This window comes from Paroedura picta, chromosome 11 (assembly GCF_049243985.1).
Source record: "Paroedura picta isolate Pp20150507F chromosome 11, Ppicta_v3.0, whole genome shotgun sequence".
NCBI lineage: Eukaryota > Metazoa > Chordata > Lepidosauria > Squamata > Gekkonidae > Paroedura > Paroedura picta.
Window position 1 is genome coordinate 68,936,239 of NC_135379.1, and position 27,168 is coordinate 68,963,406.

Genomic DNA, 27,168 nt, shown 5'->3' on the forward strand with positions numbered 1-27,168 from the left:
AGGTTTAGCTCTCCCAGACACTGCCTTCCCCGTTGCTGGCATACAGGTCACAAGCCCTCCTTGCCCAACCCACCCACTGGGGACCAGGAGGGGCAGAGAGGCAAGCGAAGGAGTTGGGGAACATCGCTCACCTCTTTCAGTGGCCACGACTCCCTTGAGGGCTTGCAGGAGAACCTCATCAAAACTCCCCCGGGGTATCCCTACAAGGAAAACCCGTGGTAAGCAGGGACGGCTCCTGCCCTTCCCTCCACCGGCATCCTCCAGGCTCCTCCACTGCCTTCGGTTGGCCAGCATCAACTGGCGGCTGCAAGCCCGAGTACATCTATTTCAACCTGTGCACTACCTCCCCTTCATACCTTAACTAAGGGAGCCCCTCCTCACACACACACACACACACACACACACCCCACTCCATGCACACCACTCCCTGCCCCACTCAAACCATCCCCTAGGCATGGGCACCAACCAGGGATATGCGGTTAGGTTCCTGGCTGAACTAGGGACGGAACCGCAATCCGAACGGCGCGTCGGGAGGAGAAATGAGGGGCCGAAGAGGACTAGGAGTTGCCTTGCAGCTTCGCATATGAAGTCCTACAAACCAGCGGCAGCACCGGTTGAGAGTACGGACTGGATTCCGGACCCTCAAGGAAGGAAGCAGTGTGAAAACAGAGAGAATGGACCCTAAGGAAGCCATTCATAAGGACCGAGGATTTAAAAAAAAAAACTGCTGAGAATGATCCAGAGGAAAGATCAAGAGTAAAGCTTGAGACTGCTTGCTAAACATATCGTTTCAGTGTCAAAAGAGACCAAGCCCATCGCTTTGGCCAATGACTTCGATACGCAAACTTCAAAAGAAAAAAACCAGAATGAGACAGTGTAATTTTGGAGAGGGGAAGGAACGGCAAATTATTAAGGCTGAAGGGAAGACTGTAGCTTGGCTAATTTAACCTCCAGCAGGCTCTACAAGGGAATAACCAGTGACTGTAGGAGGCCTGCTTATGCTCATTTGCTAGCGGGCCATTCAAAACATATCGTTATTGCAGGGTGACTCCAGAAGTTGACAAGTTAAAGACTGCGCGCCACAATGGGCTTGAAGCCTTGGAAAGAAGAGAAGCCTGGCCCAGTGGGAGTCATTGTGGGGACACTGAATGTTAACAGAAAACGGGGATACGATGCTTTTTAGGTAGCTTGCTGCTTCCCAAGGTAGAGCAGGAATGGCAAGAACTCCTATCGGCCAATGCTGGGAACCCGCTCCCGTTCCCAAATGTCGGACTGGCTCTTTAAGACTGGGCAGAGGAGAAGCAGTCTGTCATCTATGGCATTAGGGAGGAGTACCAGAAGAAGCTCCTCCTCCCACACACATACACACACAGACCCCACTCATACCCGTCAGCTCACTCCAGTCCCGTCCTCCGTTCTTCTGAAGGGACCGTAACTCAAAGTGTTTCCCTTCGAACTAATGGGTTCACAAGCCCTGTCCACTGGAACGGAAGTGCAGAAAAGCCCTGTCCGTTGGGAACGGATGGGAACGCAAGCCCTGTCCGTAGGAATGTACGGGCACACACGGTCCCACTCACTTACTTACTCACTCACTCTCCCACCCTCGGATGGTCCTTCCATCTGAAGGGACCAGGACTCAAGGATCCCCCCCTCACAGACTGTTTTGTGCCAGGCATGAACCTCGGTGTTTTCTCCCTCTTCCCCACCAGGGAAGGCCTCAATTTCTCATGACGCTTGTGAAAAAACCATGGTGATATTTTACTCATACATCTTTTGTCATTTCTGTCCTTCGACATTCATGGGCTGGCTGAGATCTCCCTGCTCATCTCCTTTGCCCATTACCCCCTCCCCTTCCCTGCCATTTCCTTATTCTCATTACTGAACTGCCCCTGTTTGATTTTTCAATTTATTGAACACATTTGTAAGCCATCTTTTTGCCTCGTGGAACTCAAGGCAGCTTATTATATTTTATGTATCTATGTATGTTCGTCTGCATTTAGATTTTTTTACCCTCCATTCTCAGAAGCCATCTCATGGCGAGTTACCTTAAAAGATAAACACCCCACATACATTAAGCCATTCAAAATCACCATACTCCAGCACAAACTCCGAGAGGTGCTGACTTTTCCAGATACCTCTAGGTCTTTTGTCTGATTGATCTTAAAGATAGTTCTTAGCTGTGGAGGGGCCCCACGATCTTCCATGCCCAGGCCACAACAGAAGACCTGGGGGGGGAAATCCTTTTTACTGGTCCTGCATCGCCCTCAGCTGTCCTGGGAGCTTGTTCCACCAAGTCGGGGCCAGGACCGAAAAGGCCTCTAGTGGGCCAGGAATCCCTTGGCCAGGAATATAACCTCACCTTTCTCAAAACACACTTTAAAAAGCCATTGTCAAACCTAGGAATGTCACAACCTCAACCCTTTTCTCCTTCCTATTCACCATCCAACTTACCTTTCGGGGGTCCCCTGTCTTTAGCTTCCCCCCCTGCTGTTCTCTCCTGCATGGTCTCCCCACAAAAGGTCTCCCTCGGTGGCCTTGTGGCCACCACCTCCAGGCAGGTGCCCGCTGTGTGCCTCTCTTGGCCTAGGCTTGAGCCCCCTCTGCAAAGTCAGGTCTGGTCATCTCAGGGGTGCGTCTCCAGAAGTGGCTCCTGGGCCTTTCCTTGGTGAGGCCTCCTGCCTCAGGGCATCAATGAACCAGGGCCCTTTGGGGGCTGTTTCAGAACCCCAGTCTAGTCCTGCCTCCATCAAGGCTGAGAACGTCTGCGAGTTCTGCTGGGGTTGCCAAGTGACCCTCAACCACCACGGAATTCAGGGCTTGGGGGAGGGGTTAGAAGCACGGACTTTTCATCTGGCGATCCGGGTTCGATCCCGCGTTCCCCCACATGCAGCCAGCGGGGCGACCTTGGGCTCGCCACAGCCCTGTCTGTGGTGCAGAGAGGAAAGGGAAGGCGATTGTAAGCCACTTTGAAACGCCTTTGGGTAGAGAAAAGCAGCATATAAGAACCAACTCCTCTTCTTCTTCAGTGATCTCAGGGCTCTCTCAGCCTCACCTCCCTCACAGGGTGTCTGTGGTGGGGAGTGGAAAGGGAAGGCGAATGTAAGCCCCTTTGCAATTCCCTCTGCTGGAGAAAAACAGCACATAAGGACCAAATGTTCTTTTCTTCTTCTTCTTCTTCTTCAAGCGACAGATGTTGCTTCTTCTGGGGAGTTTTGATTCCGTGAAGCATTGCTTCCCTCGGAATTTTTTCCTCCAGACTTGGGACTCCTTCAGGCTTGAATGGAGATCCCGACCCCACTCCCAGTCTGTCCCTACTTCCACTTTGGTTTTCTACTGTGGGACAGTAGAGACACGGATATATGGCTGATCCCAGGAGAGTTCCAGGCCCCGCCTGAGTAGGATTCCTAGCCCCCAGGTGAGGCCTGGGGATCTCCTGGGATGACCGTCTCTTTCCAGTCTAAGGCATCAGTTCCCTTGAGGAAAATTGATGCTTTGGACACTGGATGATGTTTGAGGGTTCTGATGTCATTGGAGGGATTCAGGGTTATTTGGGAGAGGGTCTGTGGAGAGAGATCTGTAGTGTTTGCTCTCTTTCCAATCTCCAAGCCATCCAACAAGGTGGGGGTAGAGGGTCCCCTTAGATTCCCTCATTTAAACCTTGGTGTTGTAGACACCAGGTTTTTAAAAAAAGAATAAGCACTCAGTAATGCTGCCCTAAGCAGCGTGACCTCCTAAGGCCACTGATTTCAAGCCGTGAACTGAGAAGAGGGTGCCTCTGAGCACAATGGCACCACAGTGTTTGTTGCCTGTACAACAACAAAAAATTGAAAGGGTACAGAGGAGAGCGACGAAGATGATCTGGGGCCAAGGGACCAAGCCCTATGAAGATAGGTTGAGGGACTGGGGAATGTTCAGCCTGGAGAAAAGGAGGTTGAGAGGGTAAATGATAGTCCTCTTTAAGTACTTGAAAGGTTGTCACTTGGAGGAGGGCAGGATGCTGTTTATGTTGGCTGCAGAGGAGAGGACACGCAGTAATGGGTTTAAACTTCAAGTACAACGATATAGGCTAGATATCAGGGAAAAAAATTTCACAGTCAGAGTAGTTCAGCAGTGGAATAGGCTGCCTAAGGAGGTGGTGAGCTGCCCCTCACTGGCAGTCTTCAAGCAAAGGTTGAATACACACTTTTCTTGGATGCTTTAGGATGCTTAGGGCTGATCCTCTGTTGAGCAGGGGGTTGGACTAGATGGCCTGTATGGCCCCTTCCAACTCTATGATTCTATCTGGCAGGCATGACTGAGAGTTAAAAGCATCAGGCCAATGGCCCATCCAGTCCAACACTCTGTCTCGCACAATGGCCAAAACCAAGGGGCCATCAGGAGGTCCACTGCAGGGCCAGAGCTCCAGAAGCAGTCCCACTGTAGGCCTATGCAGACCAACACATTGCGTCACACCGTGGCCAAAACCCAGAGAAGAGGAGGTGGCTAGAATTCCAGGAGTCTTCCTGTTGTTGCTTCACAAGCACCAAAAACACAGATTGCCACTGCCCCAGATATAGACACAAGAGAAGCCATGTTGGGTCAGGCCAATGGCCCATCCAGTCCAACCCTCTGGGTCACACAAAACCTAGCTTCTGCCAGGAAGGCCACAAGGAGGGCCCGACTTCCTCTGAGAAGGCAGTGCTGTTCTGCCTAGATTCCTGTTTTCCCCCCACAGCTTTTAAACCACCTTTGACCTTCAGGGATTTTTGCCTGTCAATAACCCATGGTCTGAAGTGACAGAACTAATTTAAAAATGTTTATCCCACGAGGCAAATAATGTCTTTATTTGCCCCATTCTCTGAAATGGATTGACGGCCAACTCCGGATTGCATCCCTTGCTCAGAGGAGCAGCCAACCTGGATGCAAAGGGCAGGATTCCCAGCTGTTGTGCCTTGTAGAATCACACTTAGAAGAGAACTTGGGACCTCCTCCTCATAATAAAAGGTGTGTATGGATGAGAGCCATTCTTTCTGACTTAGGGTGACCCAATGAATCAATATCCTCTAAAACGTCCAGTCCTGAACCGCCTTGCTCCGGTCCTGCAAACAGAGGGTCGTAGCTTCCTTCCTTGAGTCTCCTCACCTCTTTTCCTGCAGCCTTCCAATTTTCCCTGGCGTTATTGTTTCATTATATTGCTAGCAACAAAGCCCCTTGTGCAAAAATAACAACAATAATAATAATATAACGGGCTCTAGAAAACTGATGCTCAGGGGAAAGGTGGACATGTCAGCGTTACATACATAAAAGCAAAGAAAGTAAATCCATCCATCCCTTCATACATGGGTTTCTTGATGGCCCACAAAGGGTTTCCCAAAGGGGTGGGAGTTCATTAATTTTTAATATGTATTTTTGTATGCTATGACCATTGTATTCTCTTGACAAAATTCTACCAGCCTGTGCCCTGCTTCATTTTGTACTCCAAGGCCAAACTTGCCTATTATCCCGGTTTTCTTTTGGCTTCCTATTTTAGCATTCCAATCCCCCATGATGATAAGCACATCATTTTTTGGCATTGCTTCTAGAAGGTGTTGTAGGGCTTCATAGAACTGGTCAACTTCATCCTCTTCAGCAGCAGTGGTTGGGGCATAGACCTGGATTACTGTGATGTTGAATGGTTTGCCTTGGATTCGAACTGAGATCATTCTGTCATTTTAGGGATTGTATCCCAAGACTGCTTTTCCTACTCTCTTATTGATTATGAAGGCTACTCCATTTCTTCTGCAAGATTCTGGTCCACAGTAGAATACCTGATGGTCATCTGAATTAAATTCACCCATTCCTGTCCATTTTAGTTCACTGATTCCTAAAATGTCGATGTTCAGTCTTGTCATCTCTTGTTTAACCATGTCCAGCTTGCCTTGATTCATGGATCTGACGTTCCAGGTTCCTATGGAATAAAAATCTTTACAGCATCGGACTGTCTTTTCGCCTCCAGTTGCCTCCACAACCGAGCATCCTTTCGGCTTTGGCCCAGTCGCTACATTCATTCTGGCGCTACTCGTACTAGCCGTCTGCTCATCCCCAGTAGCATAGTGGACACCTTCCGACCTGAGGGGCTCATCTTCCGGCGTCATATCGGTTTGCCTTTTGGAACTGTCCTTTGGGTTTTCATGGCAAGGATACTGGAGTGGTTTGCCATTTCCTTCTCCAGTGGATCACCTTTTGTCAGAGCTCTCAGTTATGACCTGTCCATCTTGGGTAGCCCTGCACAGCAGAGCTCATAGCTTCACTGAGCTACGCAAGTCCCCTTGCCACGGCAAGGCAGTGATCCTTGAAGGGGGAATATGCATTTTAAAATCTGCTAAACATTGACCAGGTGATATGACCATATATGGGAGGGGAGCCGCCCTAGGGCATGTCCACAGCTCTGCTTCCCAACCATCTTCTGCACGACTGTGCCACTGCTGGGGTGTCTCGGAGCCTGGAGAAGGTTTCTGGGGTTTCTCAGGATTAAAAAGGGGGAGAGAGGCTGCCTTAACAGGTCGCACAGTTCTATCTCCCCCTGCCTCCCAGGATCTCAGAAACAGGATATGTGCTTCCACCTCCCCCCATCCAAAACCCCTTGTGTTAGGCTGAGAGAGAGAAAGAGAGCGACAGCAGCTGGCCCAAGGCTACTCAGCCAGTTTCGGAAGAAAGGATCTGAACCCGCTTCCCCAGAAGAGACTTGCTCAGCCTTGGATCGTGGCCATGCGTGTAATTTGTTCTCACCGGACAGCTGAGAAGGTTCCGATGGTGAAGAGGACATCACAGGACTGAGAAACCTAGTTGCGGTTGTGAGAGTCAGCAAAACCCAAAACTCCAAACGAATCAGACAAGAGTCCCAGGGGAAGCAGAAATAAAATATATTTGCCAATATGGGGACAGCACAGCAACAGGGCTGAAATGCAGATCTCTATCCCAGCAAGGCTGGCAAAGATTTTCAATAACTTTCCTTTCTTGTAACTTTGCAATTCACATATTCCCATGGGTCTCGACATCATTCTTAAGTGTGGATGACACCGGTTGGTTGGCCAAGCTCTCAGGGCAATTGTTCTCCCCCCCTCCCAAGTATGGGTTGACTCATGGTGAAGACTTAATATCCTGAAAGTTAGCAGAGCGCCTTAGTAAGGCAAGGAAGCGCAGAGGGGAAGAAGGGGGAAGCAAACAACAAACAAAGAACAGCACACCCACAACGCTGGCATTGAAGTCATAGAGGAGGCCAACCACGTAGTCAAAAGCGGAGTAGTAAAAATCAGCTCTGCATCTTGATCCCCAGCCCACAACATCCCCTGGCTTTTAAGGAATTGGCCCACATGGGTGCATGTTCCCACTGCTGTATAGAACATTGTTGAGCAATTGATGTGTCGTAACTGAAAGGTGAAAACTTGGGGCCATTCTGCACAAGGACCAATGTTGCCAATTGTTCACAGAATGCAGAAACGCTATATTAAATAGTGGAATTTCGTCATTCCGCATACCTTTCCGCATACATATCGTTTCAGTGTCAAAAGAGACCAAGCCCATCGCTTTGGGCAATGCCTTCGATACGCAAACTTCAAAAGAAAAAGAACAGAATGAGACAGTAATTCTGGAGAGGGGAAGGAACGGCAAATTATTAAGACTGAAGGGAAGACTGTAGCTTGGCTAATTTACTCTCCAGCAGGCTCTACAAGGGAATAACCAGTGACTGTAGGAGGCCTGCTTATTCTCATTTGCTAGCAGGCCGTTCAAAACATATCGTTATTGCAGGGTGACTCCAGAAGTTGACAAGTTAAAGACTGCGCGCCACAATGGGCTTGAAGCCTTGGAAAGAAGAGAAGCCTGGCCCAGTGGGAGTCATTGTGGGGACACTGAATGTCAGATGTTAACAGAAAACGGGGATAAGATGCTTTTTAGGTAGCTTGCTGCTTCCCAAGGTAGAGCAGGAATGGCAAAAACTCCTATCAGCCAATGCTGGGAACAGCAGGAGACAGATGCATGGTTTTTTCGCATCTGGAGGACTTGCTAGAAAGCCTGGGAATGCTGGAATATGATTCATGAGGAGAGGCAAAAGAGATTGAAAGGGCAATTAGCACAGTATACAATATGGACGTAAGGAAACAGAACAAGAAAACTCCTCCACACATCTAGCTACTTTGTTCAATCCATGGCAAAAGCAGCTGCTAGGATCCTTCATGCAACAAGATGGAAAACAGAATCCTGACCAGCTACTACTGACTGATTAGACAAAGCGTTAGAATACGGGACACCAGCAACACTTGCGTTCTTGAAGCAAAAGGCAAGAACTTTGCAATCCAGAAGAAAGCGGAGTCCCATAGGAGATCAGATTGGGGCGGGGGGGAAGGAGGTGGAGAGAAATCCTGGACTTTCAGACTGGCTATGTAAGCCTGGGGGGAAGAAGCATCAGTCTGTCATCTACGGCGTTTGGGAGATGTACAAGAAGAAGAGAAGCATAGGGAAATGGCAGCCTGATGTGTGTGTGTTTTGTTGTTTTTTCCCTATCTTGGAATAGTAGTCCTGTAATATGCAAGCTGTAGCATTTCTCTCTTTACTGAACCAAAACGGTCCAGTAAAAAAAGAAAAGGGCTCGGAGTCCCTTTCGGCCCCTGCGTTCCCGTCCCCGGGGAGGCCGCGAAAAACAGCGGCACGGGACAAAAAAAGAAAGCAGAGGTTTAAGGGGACGGCCCTGAGTGCCTTTAAAGCCCTGCTCTCTGCTCTAAACACGAACCGCCACCAATTCTTGAAAAGTTCATGGAGGTTTGTGACGGCAGGCTAAAAATCGTCATGAACTTCAGTTGGTGAACCGCTTGGTGCCCATGCCTACCCCTCGCATTCACTCTCCGTCCACACACACACACACTCACACACACACACACGTTCTGTCCACCAGAAGGAACGGGCACCCCACCTCAGTCCACACGAAGGGACGAGGCCCCCGGCTCCGTCCATGCGAAGGGACGGGCACCCCAGCTGCGTCCACTTCAGGGGACGTGCACCTGTGCTCCGGCCATCTGAAGGGTAGGGCACTGTGCTCCGTCCATCTGTCTGGACTGGCACTCAAACTCTGCCCCTGCGAACGGATGGGCTCGCAAGCCCTGTCCGTCCAGACAGAGGAGCACTCAAGCCCTGTCCGCCGCAGCAGATGGGCACTCAAGCCCTGTCCGTCGAAACGAATGGGCATTCGGTCCCTGTCCGTCGGAACGGATGGGCACGCAGGGTTGCACTCACTCACTCGCTCACTCACACTCTCACTCTGCATCCCTACGCAACTCCCTCCCCCAATACTTCCTGGCTAGACGCCTCCCCAACCCTTGCCTGTAGAGTGCTTCTGTCTTGTGTTTGTAAATCTCACAGGGGTGTAACTACAGTGAGGCAGTGAGGTCTGTTCAAGTGCTTTCGGACCAGAGAATCGGCTACTTAGTCAAACAACACAAAGATAGTGGCTGAAGACAAGGTTGAACAAAGAACATGGCAACCACAGCAGTACTGTCAAACTTTATGCACCCTGATTTCTGGAAAGCTGAGGGAGGGAGGGAGGGAGGGAGGGAGGGAGGGGAGGGGCCTCAACCAGGGCCAGGCCTGGCCCCTACCTGGTGGAATGAGCTCCCGGGCGAGCTACGGGCCCTGCGGGATCCGTCGGCGTTCCGCAGGGCCTATAAAACGGAGCTCTTCCGCCAGGTCCCTGGTTGAGGCTAGGACTGGCGAGGGACAACATTGCCACCCCCCTGGGGTCTGAAGTATACAGTATTAGCCTCCATCCCCTAATGCCGTTGACTGGGTAGGGGAGAGTGGCATTTTCTACCGTGTTGGGTATATTTATAGTCTATTAGTGGGTGTTTTAATGGGGTATTGTAAGACTACTGTTACCTGCCACAAGCCAGTAGGGAGTGGCAGGAAATGATGATGATGATGATAATAATAATAATAGTAATAGTAACAATAATAATAATGATAATGATAATAATACAAAGTTCACCCCAGGGGAAGCAACCTAAGTGGGGGAGCAAACGTACGTCCACCTCGTTCGGCTGTCCCCAGGCCGCCTGGCAAAACGAGCCCCTGGCCTCCGAGCCAGGTAAGCCGCGCTGGTTTACATGCCACCTCTTAGCGAGGCCCCGAACCCCAGGGAATCTGATCACACACCGGACTCCCTGCCAACACGCTCCAACCCATGCAGACCCGCCACAGAACGAAGCCAAACAGGCCCCGTTCCCGCCAACGCTCCATAACCAGGACCAATTCCATCAGGCCAGCCAAAAACCTTGTGCAACCCCAGATCACACCCGGGTCCAACTAAAGAACCCCATCACTTGGCAAACCAAACCATCTGCAGAGGGCGCCCCCAGAGGTTGCTAAGCCAATGAAAGAACTGGCCCCCTCAGCTCCAGTCATTTCAGGGACTTTCGCCCCCAAACTCCCACTCCCACTGATCGTTCCTTAATGCTCTGGAAGCCGGGCACCACTGGCCAGTCGGTCTCACCAGAAAAGCTACCACAACCTCAGGTGCCCCTGCGCCATGGGTATCTTGCATGGCAGTGCCATGTGCCTGGCCACTGTGTGCTGCGATATCCTGGCCTAGGAACATGGATGCAGCCCCTGAGACCCAGGTGACTCCCCCTTGACTCTCTTGCAGCGTTACGAGCACCAGCGGCATGAGAAAAGTCTGATCCGAAAGCCGGCACTCCCCTGCACGTAACCTCCAACCGCTTGGACCTTGTACGGAGTCCCGAGGGGGAGGCCCTGCAGCGGAACAGTTGGGGCAGCCCAAAGGAGCATCTGCCTCCGAATCCCTGTGGTCATCGATGGGGCACCGACACGGGGAACCTCCCTCCTAATGGTGTCCGGAAGGCGAGCCCCTTGATGTCGAGCCAGGGGATGGGAAGGTAGTATCCGCAGACATCAGTGCACATCACCCCCTGGGCCTGTGGCACACCCACTCCTTCGGCACACGCTTCCCTGCCCCACCACCAGCATTAGCAGCCGCGTTGATGTCTGACCTCCGACAATTCAGAAGGTAGGCTCATAAGGTGGAGACATACACCTTGGCCCAGCTGCTGAACTCCAGTCCCTGAACTGCTGGTCTACAGAGGGAAAGGCCCTCCAGATTAGCATCCTCCATTGTGCCTGAGCCAGCCGAGGGCAGCAAGCCCTTCCCGCTGGGCGGACAAGGGCCTGAACCCGTCCCAGCCCTTCAAAGCTCAGCAGGAGGAAGGTGTCTAGAAGCCCGGCAGCCTGAATGGGATGGCTGGACGACTGCTCTGATGCTCTGATCCTCTGAAGGCAGGCAGGCCTTTCTGGTGAATGGGTTTAAACTGTGATGTGTGGGTGTGGGGTGAAAGGGGTGAGAGTGTAAGGAGTCCCACTGGAGGCTTTTCTGCCAACAGTATTACAAACATTTTATTTTTAATAAATAGAAAACAAACATTATCAAACAGGGAATGAAACAGGGAACCCCCCAAACATTTAAAACAAACTTTTTAAAACAGGGATGAAACAGGGGATGAAACAGGGAACCCCCCACCCCCACCCCACCCCAAACCACAATTTTAAAGCGCACGAGTCCCCTCTCCAGCACCACCATCTTCTTAGTAGCTGGTAACCTCTGCTGGAAATAACAGCATCTTACTGCTGTCCCAAAGTAGAGAGAAGCATTTGGGGGAAGAGGCTTCTCATAGCCACCACAGTCAAGTCAGCCTCCAAAACTTTAAATGTAGCCATGCTGTCCACCAGTGGAATTATTCCCTGGAACATCAAATAAAATCAGTGCCTATGTCCTCCACTGGAGTAGGTGTCGCCAACACTTCCTGGCTAGCCGCCTCCCCAACCCTTGCCTGTAGAGTGCTTCTGTCTTGTGTTTGTCAATCTCACAGGGGTGTTACTACAGTGAGGCAGTGAGGTCTGTTCAAGTGCTTTCGGACCAGAGAATCGGCTACTTAGTCAAACAACACAAGGATAGTGGCTGAAGACAAGGTTGAACAAAGAACATTGCACTTTATTTCACATAGCACACATAGGCAAAAGGTCACAATCCAAACCGTCTCCTATTTCTGAAAAGGTAACTGGCCATAGCGTCCCGAACCTTGCACCCCTCCGAATAGATCCTTTTTTTTCTGGCTTGAGGGATGGCTGCTGCATCCTCAAGGACTACAGGGTCTGATTCAGCCACTGGGAAGGGGATGTGATGTCCCTTGTCCTCGCAGATGTTGTTCCAAGATGACACATGCGATGATCAATGGTGTCACATTGTCTATATGCACATGGAGTCGTGACATCAAGCGATGGAACCGAGCCTTCAAAGGGCCAAAGGCACGCTCCACGACATTCCTTGCGCGGGAGTGCCTGAGGTTGTAGTAGCTCTGCACATTTGTCCTTGGCCGCTTATAGGGAGTCATGAGCCAGCGTCGTGTGGGGTAGGCTCCATCTCCGAGCACCAAAGCCGGAACACGCACTCCCTCAATGGTGGCGGTGGGGTTGCCGGGGACAAAGACCCCTTGGTCCATGGTTGCCCTGAGGTTCGATTCACGGAACACAAGGGCATCGTGCCTCCTCCCACTCCACCCCACCTCAAAATCTATAAACCGTCCGGAGAAGTCCACGGTTCCTTGAAGGAGAACAGGACAAAAGTCCTTCCTGTTCCCGTGCTCCTTTATGCTTCCCTCAGGTGCTCGGATCGGGATGTGGGTACCGTCAACCGCGGCGAAACAAGGTGGGAACCCGTCTGAGGAAAGAAAAAGAAAAGAATAGACACCAGGGATTAAAGTTAACGTGGGGCGCATCGAGTATTCGTTGCTCACCTATCAAAAATGAAAAAAAAACTAAAGGGCAAAGGGGATATAAGGACACCCACCGCTCCAAGCCCGTCTCCGAGGCACACCACTTTGCTGTACAATTCTGCCTCCATGGCGAAGCAGAACTCCAGCAGGATCTCGCTGACCGTGGAGACTCCTAATCCGAATTGCTGGGCAACGGTCCGGAAGTACTGTGGGGTGGACAAGTACCACAAGGCGGCTGCCACCCTTTTCCGCACAGGAATAGGGCACCGCATGCCAGTTACTTGCCTCTCCATGCGGCCATGGAGAGCTTCCACAATTTCAAAAAACGTTCCCCTTGACATTCTGAAGTTTGCAATCCAGTGGTCATCATCCCAGACGGCCACGGGGAGCCAGAAGCACTAACCTGTCTCTGTGCCTTTCAAATCCAGGTGGTTGTTCCAGGTAGACTTCTTCCTTCATTCCTCCACGAGGAAATGCTGTCTTTCCATCCAGAGGCTCCACGTGCATCTTTCTTGCTGCTGCTATGCCCAAGAGCAGAGGGAGTCAAACTGTGGCCCTCCAGATGTCCATGAACTACAATTCCCATGAGCCCCTGCCAGCATTCATGGGCAGGGGCTCATGGGAATTGTAGTCCACGGAAATCTGGAGGGCCGCAGTTTGACTACTCCTGCCCAAGAGCATTCTAGTTGAAGTGTGTCCACCACTGGTGCGGAGGTTTCATCATTGTCTTCTCCGTCCTTCTGGGAGTATCCTTTGGCAACCAATGGGGCTTTGTGCCTTTGTCCTTCCCCTTCGGCACCACGATCCACTTGCCTCCCACTGTCCTCTTCCCTGGAGGCAGATCTGTGAGTGTCCAGGTTTGGTTCTTGATCAGAGATTCAGTCTCTTCTTCTGCAGCTTTCTCCACTTTGCTGCTTCGTTGGCAGGCATCCTTTCTATCTCTCTCCATGGGAAAGGCTCAGGTGCTGCTGCTGCCGCCTTGACCACATGAGAAAACCCGTCTGGTGGGACTCCTTTGCTTGCTCTGGGCGATTGTCTGACACTTGGCCCGGGAGCCCCTTCTGGTTCCTGAGGATCTGCAGTTGTGTCTTGTTCTGTGTTGTCCTCAACACTGAGAAACATTGTTTCTGGGTGCGAGGAAGCTCGCTTTGTGTTGCCCACAGCTCTGAGGAACACTGTTTCTAGTTGCGAGGCTCTACCCCCCTCTGCAACTCCTTCTGGTTCCTGAGGTTCTGCAATTGTGTCCTCCTCTGTGTTGTCCACAGCACTGAGAAACACTGTTTCTGACTGCGGTGCCCCAGGAGGGTACAGTTCTACTGGAATGAGCAAGTGTTTCGGGTCCAGCGCCAGACGGGAGGGAGAGAGACTTCTGTTGCTCTCCCCAGGGAGCACCTTGGGGTTGAGAGTTTCACAGCCACCCCGTCCCGGGGCTCCAGCTGTGGCGTTGGCCGCTTAGCTGCTTTGTCCTTCAGCAGGCTTCCAAGGAAGCTGGCCCTGGTCTGATCTCAGCCTCGTTCAAATGTGCACTGGGACAGGAACACAGGCGAGTCTTCTGGCTTCTCAGGAGGAGGGACCAGACCCGTCCCAAGAGGAGGGGGAGCCACTGGGGACCGCTGCAAGAGTTGCCAACGACAAATGGCTGGAATGGGTTTGGGAGGCTTGGTTTTGCTCCAGAGTCCCAGCATGAGGAAGGCAGGAGGAGGGGGGGGGAGGAAGGGCACTCCTGCAGGGTCTTCTTTCATCTGTAGGGGAGAGAAGAAAAGCAGGGAGGCCCCTGCGTCAGCTCACTGGCACCGATCAGTGAAATGTGCCAGAGATCGCTGACTCGCTTCGAGGTTGGGGTCCCAAAGGGGGCGGGTCAACCTGCCGGTTGTCCGAAGGCCCTTCCTCAGAAGGAGCCCTGGCTGCCCCGAGGCAAAGGGATCTCGAGAAACAGCGACCATCGACAGGAGGATGCACAGGGGTGTAGCAGATCTGCGGGCCACACCTGCTGCGACAGCAGGGCTCCCGGGGTGGAGCTGGGTGCATCGGCCTCTTTCACGAAGGCGAGCATGGGGTCGGCAGGCGAAAGAACAGGGTCAGGAGGAGAGCGAGTCTTCGTTACCTGGAAGCCCTCTGAAGTGGCTGAGACGAACTGGAATGGTCCCCAAGGTCCAGGAATCTTGGTCAACCCAACAGGCAAAGAGGTGTCGTGGGGGGCAGATTGGCGGAAACATTTTGGAATCCAGACAAATCCCTGAAGGCCCTTGTGGTTGTTCCCTTTGGAGGGAGGTCTGAATCTTGGATATCATGTGGAGGTACGGGATTATCTAAAAAGTCTCTGGGGGTCTGTTGGGGGGCACATGACGCTGACCTGGCATGTAACCCGTGCTCTCTCGAGTCCCAGCATGGGAACGGGTGGTGGGAGGAGGACGAGGACGAGGACGAGGAGGAAGGGCACTCCTGCAGGGTCCTTTTACTCATCTGTAGGGGAGAAAAGAAAAGCTGGCAGGCGCAGGGTCAGCTCTCTTGCATTGGTCCATAAAATAGGCAAGAGATGGCAGACTTGCTTCTGAGCTGGGGAAAAGCAGCGAGGGATTTCCTCCGAGGAGCCTTCATTGCCCGGAGACCAATGAGGGGCCTTGGTGTGGAGCAGCCAGAGCCCTGGCCCCTCACGCAGTCCCAAAGCCACGGCTCCTTGCCCACCCCTGATTCCCCGGAGAGGAACATTACCTGAACTTGGCAGGAGTGCCGCAATTTCGGGGGGGACCTCTCTGCCCCGCCACATATTATAGAGCAGGGCAGAGAGGTTGCTCCGGAGGTCTTCGATCTGGGGAGATGGAGAAATGGCCCCAGTGATTCCTGCCCTCTTCACAGCCCAGGCCAGAGGGTGGGACGTTTGCCTCCCCCCTCTACGTGTGATCTCCCCCTCTACGCACCTCCTCCTCCTCCTCCAGCAGGGCCCTGGCCTGGCCCAGGAGGGAGAGGAGGACCAAGAGGCCTCCCTCCCTCACCCACCGCCCGTCCAGGCTCAGGGCGTCCTCCAGAGCGGCCTCCTGGAGAGAGAGCCTCTGCCTCGCGCTGAGGTGACCTCCGAACACCTGAAACCAGGAAGAGACCCTGTCAGTCCTCTCCAAACGGAAGCCCTGGTGCCTCTTCCCCAGAGGGGTTGGCTCCTGCCCTCCCTCCCTCGCCCCTCTCCAACTGCCCTGCGAGGAAATGGGATTCCCACAATGAATCAGGGCATGCTCCAGAGCTGTGGCATGCCGAAGGGACAGGAGGACTCCCAGTCTCTCTGCACACCACTGCCAGAAGGATCGCCCAAGGGGGATCTCCTGTGTCCCTCCCTCCCTCCCGGGGAATAAACAAAGCCCCCTTTGACCCTGGCCCAAGAGGGGAGGCCTTTCCAAGAATGCCTGGCCAGCACCACAGACGGGCCTCCGTACCTCAGCTGCCGTGATGAGGTGGGCGTAGCTCTCCCTCCAGGGCCGTTCTGGGTCCTCCTCCCAGGTGAACTGGCTCCGGCCTGAAAGGCAGAAATCGGGAAGAGCTCTAGTGGACAGGCCCGGCACAGAACAGCTGTGCTTCCTCCTGGCCTGGGGGTGTCTCTTCCCCCTCCCCCGGGGCCTCGCTGGTCTCCCCCTCTGGCCTCGGAGGAGGGCTGGGCTCATGGGGAAAGAGCACCAGGAAAGGCAGCGGAATCGGAACAGATGTCTGGAGGCTGTGGTGGGGAAGGCTGATCTGCACAGAAGGAACCCCGTTGCTCTGAAGGGAGGGAGGGGGTGCCCTACCCCGGAAAAGGGACCCTAACTCACCCTGCTTCTTCTGCTGCAATTGCATCAGCTGTCCAAAGACCTCCCTGGCCTTCTCCCGGACCTCCGCTTCCGGGTCGGCCAGGGAGACGGACAGCTTCGCCACCACGTGCCCAAATGTATGCTGGCTGAAGATCTAGATTGGAAGCAGAAGAAGAGGCCTCGCTTGTCCATCCAGAGACGGCCCCGGAGCCCTGAACCACTGGGGTCTTCCCCCTCCTGACCCTCCCCACTGATCCTGGGGGGACCTTAGAGGAGAAGGAACAATGTCCCAGGGGTGGACACTCTGGCACTTCGGGGAGGGAGGCAGGGAGGGCCAGTCCTCATCTTCCCCCTCCCAGAGATGGAACAGCCCCTCCTCTCTTGCTGGGCTCCACGGGCCAGATCCTGCTGGGGGTGGAGGACTTACGTTTAAGCCAGGCATTTTGCAGGCATCCAGGAGGACGTCCCTCAACAGAGCAGCTGCCCGGGCTCTGGGGGCAGGCCAGCTGACCCGGAGCCAGTATAAGAGTTGCTGTGGAAGGAAGGAAGGAAGAGGAAGGAAGGAAGCAGGCCCTCACCCCATACCCTCGGACCAGGGCATGGTCCTCAGCACACCCTCCCCCTGCAGATCTGCCCACCAAGGAAGATCCCCAGAGAGGGTGGGCCCCAGGCTCTGGAAAGGGCTCTGTTCCTGTGGGAGAGCTGCCTGCCCCCAACCTGCCCCCTGAGGGGCCCGTCGTCTCCCAGCCTGGAGCCGGGGTGCCCAGTGACCCTTCCAGTTGGCGTGCTCCCACGGCTCACGGACGGCAGCTCCTTGGGAGTCCTTCCCCCAGGAGAGAGGCAAGCCACTCTGCTGCCGCCACAGAAAGCCAAATTCCAGGAATGGGGTTCTAGAGCAGCCAGGTGGGAGGGCCCCCCCATGCGGCAGGAGGGTGGGGGGGATTGTGTTGCGCCAGAGGTGACCCTTTCTCCCCGCTGGGCTCCCTTGGGATCCCCTTGGCCCATCTCCCTCCCACCTTCTCCAGCTACTTACGTCCAGCAGGGTGTCCAGGTGGCCTGCGGAGGGATCCTCGCGGATCAGGCCCCGCAGCATCCTGCGCAGGGCCTCCTCTGCCTTCTGCTGCAGGGCCTGATGGGAAGAGCGATCTGGCATGAAAAGGCTGACCCCCCCTCGCCCCAGGGCTGGCCAGGAAGCCTTGAAGACCACCACTCCATCCTCCAGGGAAGGAGGCCTCTGGATTCGGGACCCAAAGAGGGACCCTGCGTCTTTCGCCTCTTCCGGAGGAGGGACACAGCTCTCCCCACAGCTGGACCTCGTCCTCCAGAGAAGACGGGACCGCCAGGTGTGTCTGCCACCCTCTTGAGAAATCAGGTGTCGCTCAAGGTACCTGGCCTGCGGGGTCTGCCTGTATCGGGGGGCCTCCGAGGACCATCCCCAGAGCCCAGGCTACAATCGACTGCCGGAGATCTGTCCTCAGGGGCGGATGGAACTTGCTGGCAGGACAGAAGGGCCGGGATTAGACTCCGTGCTGGAAGGGAGGGCAATCCCCCAGCCCTGCCGGGGCTTCGTCTGAGGCTCGCCACTTCCCCCTGAGCAGCGTGAGGGTGAGGGTGGAGGAGAGGATGGCAGTGCAGCGCCTGAGAGTCAGGGAGAGCCTCGGGGAGGGAGGCACTGCTCCCAGCTGGAGAACAGGTGCTGCCCTCAGGCACTCTGCCCGCATCGCCCTGAGGCCGGGCAGGAAGCAGCCATGGCCTCCCGTCTCTCCCTTGGGCTGGCTCTGTTGACCATCCTGCAGCCCCAGGACGGTCTCCCTCCCTCCCTCCCCTCCGAGGGCCTGGCACCAAGGTTCCCTCAGGAAGAAACATACCTCAGCTCTGCCACAGCCTCCATACATCCAACCAATCTCGCCTCTAGGGCAAGGAATGACTTGTGCATGATGTCCTTGGGGAGACAAAGGTTTCAAAAAGAAAACATCAGAGCTCCTTGGGCTGGGGCAGGTCTGCTCCTGCCCCCCACTCCCTTTCCTCCCCCCCCCCCAGTCCTGAGTCTCACTCACTCGTATTTTCTCTGCAATCCTTTGCTTGCAAGAAGGCAGAGAACGCTCCCGGCCGTGGCAGAACCCCCGGACCGCCTGTAAGAATGCCCGGTCCTGTCTGGGGCCCTGCAAGTGGCGAGAGGCAGGCCGTGAGCCTGGCCATGGAGGGCCAAGGAGAGAAGCAGCATCCCCAGTCAGGGGCAGTCCATCTGGCTGGACACGAGCCGCTGCTTCTCCTGCTCCCGAGGAGGCTCCCTCCTGAAAGTCTCCATGGCTGCCCTGGCCCTCAGGGCACATGGCTGGACCCCGAGGAGACGGCATCCTTTGCAGAAGGAGGCAGGGTAGAGGGTCCCGTCCCTCCAAGAGGTGCGCGTGGGACAGCTGTGGGGCTTCCTAACCCAGGGGCCTGGGAGGATGGGGACCCCGGTCCCTTTTCTGCAAGCACCCCTCTCGGGGGCGGCTGCAAGTCAGTGCGGGATCCGTGTGCCGGGCCCCCCTTGCTCCTGAGACTGCCATCCCTCTGCTACTGGAGCCAGCGAAATCCGAGAGGAAGGGGAACGGAAGGGGAACAGCCTCGCAAGGGAAGGGACACTGCGCTTCTCCTGGTGCCTCGTGGGGCTTACCGTATCCTTGGCGGCCAGGAAGTGGGCGATGCATTCCGCCGCTCCCCTCTTGGGGCGCCTCCTGCAGGCAGCGGCAGCTGGGGAGGAAGGGCCCGGTTAATACGCGGAGAGATCCCGCTTTCCTTGCGCCTTCCATGGTGCCTTCCCTCAGAGCCCTTCCCAGCGGGCTCCCAGGGGCGAAGAGTCCGCTTGCGTGCCCCTGCGGGCTGATCCCCACCCAGAGGTCGGCAGAGGGAACACGTTCTGGGCTGGGTCCAATCCTGCCCTGGGGAGGGGGGGGCTTCCTTCCCTCTCGCCCCTCAGGGGTCCTCTGGATCATCGCTTCAGCAACAGGTCCAGTGGCTCCCCGGTTTGAGGGTGGGGCTCCATCCACAGCAGGAGAGCGAGCCTCCCCCCATCGACTTCTCTGCCTGTAGTGCGTGGCAGCCCCCCTCGGTGTCCCCCCAGCACCCCCAAGGGGCTCTGATGGCCACACAGCTCAGCCCGGACTGTGGAGCCCTCCTGTGTGGGGGGAGCCCGATTTGGCCTTCAGGCACAATTCTTCAGGGCCCCGACCGTGGGCACTGCTGTCGGGCACCTTCACAGAAACCATCAGGGGAGCCGTTTCGTCTCCGGGCCTCCCTCCGACTCCAGTGGGAGAATCGGCAAATTCTGTCACTCTAGGAGGAGACTCCCCCCCCCCACACACACCTTCTCCACATCGTGTCCCTTTCCCCCCTTCTTCGAAAGAATGGGGTCCATTAGGGCTACCCTTTTCTCCTCCCCACAGGAGCCCTCCACGAATGCCCCGTTGTCGTCTGTCATCACAGATCCGACTGGCGAAAGGGGCCATGACACACCGACAACGTACCCTAATCAATGGGGTCGTTCTTGAAGGTGCCACGAGATTTCCAAGCCCTGTCGGGCTGGTTCCAAAAGCACTCCTTGTGCTGGGAGCCACAGGGGGCCTGAGCCCTGGGAATGTCACTGTCCTCAACAGCTCTGCCTCTTCCGCCCCCCTCCCTGCCCCTCCCTGCCCTCCGTTCCACTCCTCACCTGCAGGCTGCACCTCTCCTCCGGCCCGGGGGGCGACCTTGGCCCGTTTGAAGAGGGCCCTTAAGCGCTGGAGGCTAGAAGGGAGGGAAGAGAAGGGGAGTCACTGGCCTGGCGGCACCCTGTGTCTGCAGTCCCACCTAACCACCCGCCCTGATAAGAAAGAACACTTGAGGGAGTCTCTCTGGGATGAGGGCAGGTCCCTCCGTCTCCGCATCGTGACTCTGAGGGCATCGGAGGTCTGGAGAGAATCTCCCCTGGGCACCCGGTGGGGGGCTCTTGGCCCCTCTTGCCTGCGAGGGTGGAGGGACCGGAGAAGGCCTGACACACTCTTTCCCTCCCCTGACACGGAGCTGAGCGTTCGGACAGCCTCATCGCTTGGAGAAGATGAGGTGCCTACAGGTTACTAGGCAGATACTAACCAGTGCCTACAGGTTACTAGGCACTGTAGATCAATCATCAGAAAGGCCAAAGCTGAGAGTGAGCTAAAATTGGCCAGGGAAGCCCATTGATGAGTTCAAATCCCCTGGTCCGGATGAAGTGCACCCGAGAGTGCTCAAAGAACTTTCCAGAGAACTTGCACAGCCCTTGTCCATCATCTTCGGGCCCTCTTTAAGGACTGGAGATGTCCCGGAGGACTGGAAGAGAGCAAACGTTATTCCGATCTTCAAAAAAGGGAGGAAGGATGACCCGGGAAACTACAGACCAGTGAGTCTGACCTCTGTTGTGGGGAAGATAATGGAGCAGATATCTGGAGGGCAATTTCGTGATCCAAGAAAGTCAGCATGGATTTGTCTCCAACAGGTCCTGCCAGACCAACCTGGTTTCCTTTTTTGACCAAGTAACAGGTTTGCTGGATCGTGGAAATTCGGTTGATGTCATTTACTTGGATTTTAGTAAAGCTTTTGACAAGGTTCCCCAATATGTTCTGATGGATAAGTTGAAGGACTGCAATCTGGATTTCCAGATAGTTAAGTGGATAGGGAATTGGTTAGAGAACCGCACTCAAAGCGTTCTTGTCAATGGTGTTTCATCAGACTGGAGAGAGGTGAATAGCGGGGTCCCTCAGGGCTCGGTGCTCGGCCCGGTACTTTTTAACATATTTATTAATGATCTAGATGAGGGGGTGGAGGGACTACTCATCAAGTTTGCAGCTGACACCAAATTGGGAGGACTGGCAAATACTCCGGAAGATAGAGACAGAGTTCAACGAGATCTGAACACAATGGAAAAATGGGCAAATGAGAACAAGATGCAATTTAAAAAAGATAAGTGTAAAGTTCTGCATCTGGGTCAGAAAAATGCAAAGCATGCCTACTGGATGGGGGATACGCTTCTAGGTAACACTGTGTGTGAACGAGACCTTGGGGTACTTGTGGATTGTAAACTAAACATGAGCAGGCAGTGTGATGCAGCGGTAAAAAAGGCAAATGCCATTTTGGGCTGCATCAACAGGGGCATCACATCAAAATCACAAGATGTCATAGTCCCATTGTATACGGCACTGGTCAGACCACACCTGGAGTACTGTGTGCCGTTCTGGAGCCTCACTTCAAGAAGGACGTAGATAAAATTGAAAGTGTACAGAGGAGAGCGACGAAGATGATCTGGGGCCTAGGGACCAAGCCCTATGAAGATAGGTTGAGGGACTTGGGAATGTTCAGCCTGGAGAAAAGGAGGCTTAGAGGGGACATGATAGCCCTCTTTAAGTATTTGAAAGGTTGTCACTTGGAGGAGGGCAGGATCCTGTTTCTGTTGGATGCAGAGGAGAGGACACGCAGTAATGGGTTTAAACTTCAAGTACAACGATATAGGCTAGATATCAGGAAAAGATATCATGGCAAATAGATGGGGAAGAAATGGAGATAGTGACAGATTTTATTTTCCTGGGCTCCAAATCACTGCAGATGGGGACTGCAGCAAAGAAATTAAAAGACGCTTGCTTCTGGGAAGGAAAGCTATGGCAAATCTAGACAGCATCCTAAAAAGCAGAGACATCACCCTGCCAACAAAAGTGCGTTTAGTCAAGGCTATGGTATTCCCAGTTGCAATGTATGGCTGCGAAAGTTGGACCATAAGGAAGGCCGAGCGTCAAAGAATTGAGGCTTTTGAACTGTGGTGCTGGAGAAGGCTCTTGCGAGTCCCTTGGACTGCAAGGCGAACAAACCGGTCAGTCCTAGAGGAGATCAGCCCTGACTGCTCTTTAGAAGGCCAGATCCTGAAGATGAAACTCAAATACTTTGGCCACCTCATGAGAAGGAAGGACTCCCTTGAGAAGAGCCTAATGTGGGAGCAAAGAAGAAGGGGACCACAGAGAATGAGGTGGCTGGATGGAGTCACTGAAGCAGTAGGTGCAAACTTAAATGGACTCCGGGGAATGGTAGAGGACAGGAAGGCCTGGAGGATCATTGTCCATGGGGTCGCGATGGGTCGGACACGACTTCGCACATAACAACAACAATCAGGAAAAGATTTTTCACAGTCAGAGTAGTTCAGCAGTGGAATAGGCTGCCTAAGGAGGTGGTGAGCTCCCCCTCACTGGCAGTCTTCAAGCAAAGGTTGGATACACACTTTTCTTGGATGCTTTAGGATGCTTAGGGCTGATCCTGCGTTGAGCAGGGGGTTGGACTAGATGGCCTGTATGGCCCCTTCCAAATCTATGATTCTATGATTCTAAGAGCAACACGTCCCGCTTCCCAACCAGGATCGCTTGGGAGATCGTGAGATAAAAATTGCATAGGAAAAGAATACAAGTGCCCCACTTACATTTTTAGATGTTTTTCAGCCATGGTCTTAAAAATATATACAAATAATATATACAAATGTACAAATAAATATACAAATAAATAAATATATACAAATATATACAAATATATATATATATATATAGAAAGAAATATACAAATATATACAGATATATACAGATATATACAAATAAATATAAAGGTAAAATTAAATAAATAAAAAACGAATAATATAAATGAATCAAAAAGAATAAATAAATGAATTAATAAAATAAAATAATTAAAATAAATAAATAAGTGAAATAAAATAAATAAAACAATTTAGTTAAATAAATGGATAAAGTGAAATCAAAAAGAAATAAACCAATAAACCAACAAAACACGATTTTTCTCCACCAATCTCTTTCAACTCCAACTCCAACGCTCCTTCAACAACCCACAAAGGACCCCCCGGGAGCGGCAGCCCAGGGCACCAGCAGGGGGTGATGTCACAAAGGAGGCCCCGTCCCGCCCGTCCCTCGGGTTACAGTGGCCCAGGGGGCTGTTTCCTGGCCTTCCCTCCCACTCCAGCATGGGATGAGTCACTCCCAGGGGGGGACAACAAAATCAGAGTCCAGGGGCACCTTTAAGACCAACAAAGATGTATTCAAGGCGTGAGCTTTCGAGTGCAAGCACTCTTCGTCAAACTAAGAACTGACCATTATAACTGTGGGCATATATAAGCACATGTTGATCTTGTTGCACTAATAAACTGTCTCACAGCAACCAAACACAGCCACATTAGAACTCTCTGCCAAACCAGCCAATCAAACCCCTCGAACCCATTTGTAGTTCACAAGGACATTTCTTTAAACCCCACCTGCAGCGCGGGGCCCCAAGATTGAAAATGAGCAGGAGCATAAGGGGAGAGATGTCAGGGAAGAAGGGTGGATGAATGAAAACATTTTCTGCTGTTGAAAAGCTCATGTTTTTAACGCCGCTGAACCATGTTTTCAGAACAGCGCAAAAAATGTTAAATGGGCATGGCCAATTCTGTGCGCAAAAAAAGTTACCCTCCAGAGCAAGACCAGAACCCATAGTTCCAGATACAAGTCATTTCTTGGCCTATAAAATCTGAGTTACAGTTGGAAGTGGAATACAGAGACAGAAAAGCAAAAAGAGTAAGAAAAAGACACAGTAAATAAACAAAGCCCTCCCAGGAATTGATAAATATGCAAGAAAATTGTCCTGAATAACAGTCCGGACGCTGTTTGATGGCACCTTGCAAAAACCTGGCCACAGTTTCAGATATTTCTCTGTTGATGTTCTCCAGAAGGAGGGGAACCTTAAGATGGTTGGGAAGTCCTTATGAGTCAAAACAGGGCACTACAGAGAGCCAGTTTGGTGTAGAGGTTAGGAGTGCAGACTTCTAATCTGGCATGCCAGGTTCGATTCTGCGCTCCCACATATGGAACCAGCTGGGTGACCTTGGGCTCGCCACGGCACTGATAGAGCTGTTCTGACCGAGCAGTAATATCAGAGCTCTCTCAGCCTCACCCACCCCACAGGGTGTCTGTTGTGGGGAGAGGAAAGGGAAGGCGACTGTAAGCCGCTTTGAGCCTCCTTCGGGTAGGGAAAAGCGGCATATAAGAACCAACTCTTCTTCTTCTTCTTCTTTTTCTTCTAAAGTTTTCTACGACAACGTCCTCTCTTTCCAGAACCAAATATGATTGAAGGGGAGGGGAACGAAGAAACACATTTTTTTCTTTTTTAAGGAAGCCCACTGGATTCTGTGGCTGTTGTGGGTCCCTTGGCAACCACAGCAGTACTGTCAAACTTTATGCACCCTGATTTCTGGAAAGCTGTGGGAGGGAGGGAGGGAGGGAGGGAGGGGATGGGCGGCCAACCAGTCCCAGAAAGCCCCCTCCCTCAAGACCTTCCATCCCCCGACGGAGTAGGCCCCTACAGCGAAAGGCCCAGGAGCCCCTTCTGGAGATCCACGATCAAGACAATTCATCATGACTTGGCTGCGGTGTCCGTGGAGCCTTAGGCCTGAGCTGACAGCAGCAGCATCCACCTCTCCCTGGGACCTGCCACGACGTGGCCCCTTGCCTGGCTGTCACACAATCTGAGTATCTTAGAAGCGAAGCATGGCCAACCTTGGCTAGGATTTGGATGTGAAACCTCCAAGGATCTGGGTGCGAGTCTGATCACACACCGGACTCCCTGCCAACACGCTCCAACCCATGCAGACCCGCCACAGAACGAAGCCAAACAGGCCCCGTTCCCGCCAACGCTCCATAACCAGGACCAATTCCATCAGGCCAGCCAAAAACCTTGTGCAACCCCAGATCACACCCGGGTCCAACTAAAGAACCCCATCACTTGGCAAACCAAACCATCTGCAGAGGGCGCCCCCAGAGGTTGCTAAGCCAATTAAAGAACTGGCCCCCTCAGCTCCAGTCATTTCAGGGACTTTCGCCCCCAAACTCCCACTTCCACTGATCGTTCCTTAATGCTCTGGAAGCCGGGCACCGCTGGCCAGTCGGTCTCACCAGAAAAGCTACCACAACCTCAGGTGCCCCTGCGCCATGGGTATCTTGCATGGCAGTGCCATGTGCCTGGCCACTGTGTGCTGCGATATCCTGGCCTAGGAACATGGATGCAGCCCCTGAGACCCAGGTGACTCCCCCTTGACTCTCTTGCAGCGTTACGAGCACCAGCGGCATGAGAAAAGTCTGATCCGAAAGCCGGCACTCCCCTGCACGTAACCTCCAACCGCTTGGACCTTGTACGGAGTCCCGAGGGGGAGGCCCTGCAGCGGAACAGTTGGGGCAGCCCAAAGAAGCATCTGCCTCCGAATCCCTGTGGTCATCGATGGGGCACCGACACGGGGAACCTCCCTCCTAATGGTGTCCGGAAGGCGAGCCCCTTGATGTCGAGCCAGGGGATGGGAAGGTAGTATCCGCAGACATCAGTGCACATCACCCCCTGGGCCTGTGGCACACCCACTCCTTCGGCACACGCTTCCCTGCCCCACCACCAGCATTAGCAGCCGCGTTGATGTCTGACCTCCGACAATTCAGAAGGTAGGCTCATAAGGTGGAGACATACACCTTGGCCCAGCTGCTGAACTCCAGTCCCTGAACTGCTGGTCTACAGAGGGAAAGGCCCTCCAGATTAGCATCCTCCATTGTGCCTGAGCCAGCCGAGGGCAGCAAGCCCTTCCCGCTGGGCGGACAAGGGCCTGAACCCGTCCCAGCCCTTCAAAGCTCAGCAGGAGGAAGGTGTCTAGAAGCCCGGCAGCCTGAATGGGATGGCTGGACGACTGCTCTGATGCTCTGATCCTCTGAAGGCAGGCAGGCCTTTCTGGTGAATGGGTTTAAACTGTGATGTGTGGGTGTGGGGTGAAAGGGGTGTGAGTGTAAGGAGTCCCACTGGAGGCTTTTCTGCCAACAGTATTACAAACATTTTATTTTTAATAAATAGAAAACAAACATTATCAAACAGGGAATGAAACAGGGAACCCCCCGAAACATTTTAAACATTTTAAACAAACTTTTTAAAACAGGGATGAAACAGGGGATGAAACAGGGAACCCCCCACCCCCACCCCACCCCAAACCACAATTTTAAAGCGCACGAGTCCCCTCTCCAGCACCACCATCTTCTTAGTAGCTGGTAACCTCTGCTGGAAATAACAGCATCTTACTGCTGTCCCAAAGTAGAGAGAAGCATTTGGGGGAAGAGGCTTCTCATAGCCACCACAGTCAAGTCAGCCTCCAAAACTTTAAATGTAGCCATGCTGTCCACCAGTGGAATTATTCCCTGGAACATCAAATAAAATCAGTGCCTATGTCCTCCACTGGAGTAGGTGTCGCCAACACTTCCTGGCTAGCCGCCTCCCCAACCCTTGCCTGTAGAGTGCTTCTGTCTTGTGTTTGTCAATCTCACAGGGGTGTTACTACAGTGAGGCAGTGAGGTCTGTTCAAGTGCTTTCGGACCAGAGAATCGGCTACTTAGTCAAACAACACAAAGATAGTGGCTGAAGACAAGGTTGAACAAAGAACATTAAACTTTATTTCACATAGCACACATAGGCAAAAGGTCACAATCCAAACCGTCTCCTATTTCTGAAAAGGTAACTGGCCATAGCGTCCCGAACCTTGCACCCCTCCGAATAGATCCTTT

The 27,168-nt window shown here is 53.3% G+C and overlaps 1 long non-coding RNA gene across 1 annotated transcript; it reads right to left on the reverse strand.

Moving 5' to 3' along the window:
- Positions 1–19,245: 19,245 nt before the first annotated feature.
- Positions 19,246–23,132, reverse strand: LOC143820957 (uncharacterized). The gene is made up of 3 exons (XR_013225609.1): positions 23,022–23,132; positions 20,259–20,332; positions 19,246–19,300 (listed from the first exon to the last, which is right to left on the reverse strand). It is a non-coding gene; the product is annotated as an uncharacterized LOC143820957 (long non-coding RNA).
- Between the last annotated feature and the right edge of the window lie 4,036 nt (positions 23,133–27,168).